This window comes from Phacochoerus africanus, chromosome 4, assembly GCF_016906955.1.
Source record: "Phacochoerus africanus isolate WHEZ1 chromosome 4, ROS_Pafr_v1, whole genome shotgun sequence".
NCBI classification, from domain to species: domain Eukaryota; kingdom Metazoa; phylum Chordata; class Mammalia; order Artiodactyla; family Suidae; genus Phacochoerus; species Phacochoerus africanus.
This window is the reverse complement of record NC_062547.1, coordinates 56,440,458-56,446,457: the sequence shown is the minus strand read 5'-3', so window position 1 is coordinate 56,446,457 and position 6,000 is coordinate 56,440,458. Positions and strand designations below refer to the sequence as shown.

The 6,000-nt window shown below is 36.4% G+C and overlaps 1 pseudogene; it reads left to right on the top strand.

Moving 5' to 3' along the window:
- The first annotated feature begins 4,573 nt into the window (after positions 1–4,573).
- On the top strand, positions 4,574–5,497 carry LOC125124193 (olfactory receptor 2L5-like; annotated as a pseudogene).
- The last annotated feature ends 503 nt before the right edge of the window (positions 5,498–6,000 follow it).

Here is a 6,000-nt window from a genome sequence, read left to right as displayed (position 1 = left end):
GCTTGAGATCTCAGATCCTTGGTCTCAAGGGGAGGAAGAGGGGGGTCATTCACTACTTACAGAATTGTTTCATCTGTCTCTGGCCATCTCCCTCACGGGAAGCCCCAGTTTGTGCTTCTTAGCTACTGGCAGGTCAGTATAAACCCCTGACTAGGTCTCCTGGCCCAGCCGGGTCCAAAAGGACTGCCTTATACCAAAAGAAGTCACCAAGGGGCATAAACAGAGCCACAAATTGGGACTCTGCACTCACTCACATCCATGACACATCTCATGCACACACAGGCACTCTTAGGTTGGGTAGGGGAGGCTTCCACCCTTTCGGGCTTAAACTACTTTCCCCCAGGACCTTCAGAACACCCCAGAGAGTAGTCCTGGCTGCTATCTTCAGTTGTCCCTTCAAGTCTGAGAGTGTTTGTGGAGGCCAAGAAATTGAAAAGGAGGGCCAGGTAACCCTCCCAGATTTTGGCACCAACTATGTTAGAAATGGTGAGAGAAGGAGGCAGAGATAGGAGCAATGAGATTTAAAGCAGGTTTATCAATCGCCTGAGTATTCAGGAGCAGTGAGCAGAGAGAACTCTGGTTCCCCACACTTATGGAGAAGCTAGATATATAGGGAAAGGGGGAGTTTATATTTTTAACACATTCTAATTTTAGCACAGGTTCAGTGAGGGAGTAAGAAACAGGGAAGATAGGTTACATTGTTACAATTTAACATTTTCTCCAGCTATTCTTGTCTTGCAAGATGAAGAGTGGTTATCTTGCATCTATGGTAATGTTACTGTTGCTTCCTGTTTCTTCCTTTTACCTGCATGACTCCACTCTTTCTAAACACAGTTTAGAAATTATAAATCTGGGGGAGTTCCCGTCATGGCTCAGAGGTTAACAAACCATACTGGCATCCATGAGGCTTGGATTTCTGATTTCACTCAGTGTATTAAAGATCCGGTGTTGCAATGAGCTGTGGTGTAGGTCACAGACATGGCTTGGATCCCGTGTTGCTGTGGCTCTGGCGTAGGCCAGAGGCTACAACTCCTATTGGACCCCTAGCCTGGGAACTTCCATATGCTGCAAGTGTAGCCCTAAAAAGACAAAAATATAAAAAGAAAAAAAAAGAAATTACAGCTAGATATTTCAAAATATAAAATGTAATATATATTGAAGTTAAAAAATAATAGCTAATATTACTTCTCATTCTTGTTCTCTCTCTCTTTCTAGAATATATCCTAGAAAGGATAGCTTCTAGAAACAGTCCAGGTAACTAACCTTTAGTACTCCATTTTTTTGTTTTGTTTTGTGTTAAACACAAATTATGGGAATTCGAAGTGTCTTATGCAGCTTACAGCAATGCTTGATCCTTAATCCACTGAGCAGGGCCAGGGATCAAACCCATATTATCATGGTTACTAGTCAGATTCATTTCTGCTGAGCCACATTGGGAACCCCATTGATTATAATGTTAATTTTGAGTTATCAAGTTCAATTTTTAATTGTGACATCAGTTTTACATGCCTTTAATATTTTATTTAATTAAAGTGAGAACATACTCTCAGTAGCCCACAGGAAAAAAACAATTGTTTTATATCCCACTATTCTGGATCCACAAGGCAAATATTTTAAAATATTTTAACACGTTTTTCCCTCTAATCATATACTTTTTTACTAATATGCTTATCTTCCAATGCTTAAATACTAAATATCAAATACCTTCACTTAACTCTTGCTCTAGCCACTGTGGATGGAATGTTCCCCTCATCCCACATTCCATCACCTCTTCCTCCTTTTCTCATTCCCCATCCTTTCAATATAGCTACACATCACTTTGAGTCTGAGGTGGCAAAAGCATTTTTCTATTGACTGGTATATATAGCTAAAATATAAAAATATGGGAGTTCCTATCATGGTGCAGCAAAAACAAATCCAACTAGAAACCATGAGGTTGCAGGTTCGATCCCTGGCCTTGCTCAGTGGGTTAAGGATCTGGTGTTGCCATGAACTGTGGTGTAGGTCACAGATGCAGCTTGGATCTGGTGTTGCTGTGGCTGTGGTATAGCCTCACCTCTATAGCTCCAATTAGACCACTAACCTGAGAACCTTCATATGCCGTGGGTGCAGCCCTAAAAAAAGACAAAAATAAAATAAAATAAAAATATGAATTGTTCTTAAATATAATGATATTTTAGTTAGCATTTCATATAAATAGTTCTCATTATTATTTTCTTGGTCAAGACACTTTTATGACCATATATTGATAGGCAATATTTAGAATATTCACAGATTTTCTCAAGGAGACATTTAGAATTTTGAAGAAAATGTTTTCTTTTTTTTTTTTTGTCTTTTTGCTATTTCTTTGGGCCGCTCCCGCGGCATATGGAGGTTCCCAGGCTAGGGGTCGAATCAGAGCTGTAGCCACCGGCCTACGCCAGAGCCACAGCAATGCAGGATCCGAGCCGCGTCTGCGACCTACAGCACAGCTCAGGGCAACGCCGGATCGTTAACCCACTGAGCAAGGGCAGGGACCGAACCCGCAACCTCATGGTTCCTAGTTGGATTCGTTAACCACTGTGCCATGACGGGAACTCCGAAAATGTTTTCAATAAAATATTTCTTATTTACTTTTCTATGTTCTAACCATGCACTTTGAATATTGTGGTTCATATATATCAATTATAATTTTTTTAGGATTGTTAACTTCATTATTTTCTGTATAAATTTATAGAACTTATAATAACCATACATTGGTTCTCTTATGTTAATTCTCTAATTCTTCTATTCATTTAAATTGGCAATCCTTCTCTTTTTTTTTCTTTATTTTTATTTCGGATAGATACTTTTCCATTTTGTCACTGAAATTTTTACTTACTCTTTCATCAATTATTATTCTTTAATATGTAAGAGATAGTTACCTGATACTTTCTTTTATATATCTAAAATATTTATATAGTGGAATGATAATGTCTCAACATATTTGAGGATATAAGTACTATTTTAAAAAACATGTATTTTCTACATTTTCCAGTCATACTACCTCAATGTATATTTGTTTCTATATGTGTATATGAAGATGTATTTTTGTTCATGTGTGTGTCCATGCATGGACACATGTGGGCATCTTCCTATTTTATGCTGCAGACTATCTTAAATGTCTGGTAAAATTTGGATCTACAATATTTAAAACTAAAACACTATGTATTTATAAAGGTTGTTCATTTACAATTTCTATGGTGAATTCCTCCTCCCACCTCCATGAAGAAGGCTCTTAAGATGTCATTTTTTTCCACTTATGTAACTGACCATTTCCTTTTTCCAAATTCCTTTATTCAAGGGTCCTAAATTATTACATCTCTTATTGTAGTTTAGGCTCAGGGTACTCTTCTTTTTTGTTTGTTTGTTTTTGTCATTTCTAGGGCTGCACCCGTGGCACATGGAGGTTCCCAGGCTATGGATCTAATCGAAGCTGTAGCCACTGGCCTATGCTAGAGCCACAGCAACATGGAATCCAAGCCACATCTGCAACCTACACCACAGCTCACGGCCGTGCTGGATCCTTAACCCACTGAGCAAGGCCACAGATTGAACCTGCAACTTTTGGTTCCTAGTCGGATTCGTTAACCACTGAGCCACGATGGGATCTCCTCAGGGAACTCTTTTAATTCATGACATATACATATAGTTACCATCATGGAAGTAGGTTTTAACAGGGAGATGTTTTAAACATATGTACTTACATTTAAACAATAATCTATAATTGAAGATTTTTAAGCACAAAAAAAAGGAAAAAGTAATGAGTAGAAAAAGTTCTATAAAGCAAAATGTATCATATAAGTGTTAAAGAAGTAGAGAAACATAAAATATATGCTATTTAAGAGAGCTTGCATGGATTTATCAAAGCAATGAGTGTGTGGTTTATACTTATTCAGGCAAAGGTCAACTTCTACAACATTCAAAAACTCACTGGGATGCAGAAGAAAATATGTGTAAGTGGTACTTGACATGTAGGATTCATTCTATATTTCACAACAGAAAAATCAAATAATGTCACTTGACTACAGAGAAGCTTAATTTGACATTTCTGAGCACATAAACCTCAAGAAAGAAAAATAGGTTCAAAACATTGGCTGAAAGGCTACTGCAAATTTTGAGATGAGACTTAGGCTTTGAATATGAAAGAAAAATCTTACATTAATGGTAATAACCAATTGTTCATAATAGAATCCTATAATGTATGCATTTACCTGATTTCCCATGAAAATATTTTAAGTACCAAATCTAATTCTGTGGTTAGTTGTGTTTGTGTAGGGTAGTAAAACATACTTATCTCAATGCCGCCAATTTTTTTCTATAATTTTAAAGATTTCCTGGAAAAAACTTTGGCCAAAATGTTTGCATTTTCTAATTTTAATCTCTGGATAAAAAATGGTGTCTTTTACAAATTATCTGACATAGGTAAGTTCAAATTTTCATTTCAGAACTGTAAAGTTTTAAATAATATTCCAAAATAAAACAAAAATAGCTTATTATTTTAAATTTGAATTGTTCATGTGTTTCTCTTTAGGAAAAATTATATGAATTCCACATGGAAAATTATAATCAACAACAAGAGATTTCATTTTATTGGGGTTGTTACCCCCTGTCAGAATTGGCATGTTTCTTTTTATTCTCATTGTTCTCATTTTCCTAATGGCTCTGTTTGGCAGCCTCTACATGATTTGTCTCATCATCCTTGACACCCAAATCCACACATCCATGTATTTTCTATTCAGTCAGCTCTCTTTCATGGACCAGAATTAAATCTCCCAAATGGCCTACAACTATCTTATTGGAAACGAGCCTATATCCTTCATCGAGTATGGAGTTCAGAGCTGCTTCTTGACTTTTGGAGGTGCAGAAGCATCGCTCTTGACATTTATGACTTATGATCATCATGTGGCCATTTACTTTCCTCTTCACTATTCCATCAGAATCAGCAGAAGACTGTGTGCATATCTACGATAATGGGATCTTGGAAAATGGGCTCTATCAACTCCTGTGCCCACACTATATATACCTCCATATCCCTTATTGCCAATCCAGGGCCATCAATCATTTCTTCAGTGATGTCCCAGCCATGTTTACTTTGATCCGTGTTTACACCTGGATCCACGAGTACAGAGTGTTTGTGAGCACCATCCTCTTCCTTCTGTTCCCCTTCATTGGTGTTGCATGCTCCCATGGCTGTGTTCTCCTTGCTCTCTATTGCATGAACTCAGATGAAGGGAAGAAAAAGGCCTACTCCACCTGTAGTGCCCACCTTACTGTTGAGACTTTGTATTCTGTACCCTTTGTTTATACTTATCTATGCCCCAAGTTTCTTCATGTGCCAACAGAGGACAAAGCTCTGGCTGTGTTCTACACCATTCTGACCCCAATGCTCAATCCTCTTATCTATAGCCTGAGAAACAATGAGGTGATAGAGGCCCTGAAAATAGTAATTCAAAGAATCTGTTCTGTGAAAATGTAGACAAAGTTTTTGCATGAGTACCAGCAGTTGTATAAACATCCATTTATCAGGGTATAGTAATTAAAAATATTATTTTATCATTAAATGCAAGGAGTAAAATTAATCCATAAAGGAAGAATTTTGTTGATAATCATATATCAACAAAATTTTCTTTCTTATAATATATACATGCATGTAGACATACATATAACATGGATAAAGATTTTATAACATTATTTTTAATAATGATTTTCTCCATCAATTTCAAATGCTTTTAATTTTTGCTGACATATAGTCAACAATAAAATGGTTTTTGGCATGTAATAAATAACACGGAAACGCTATAACTGAATTTTCCATTCAGCATAACATTTCTACTATTTTTTATCTATTTTCCAATATGTCTAAAATATTTTTTTGAATGTCTGGATCAATTTAAATGTCAACAAATATTTGTTCTTCTCATAATCAACCTATTTGATCAGTAACATTCATTTCTTTCCATATAGGGAAATTTTATTTAA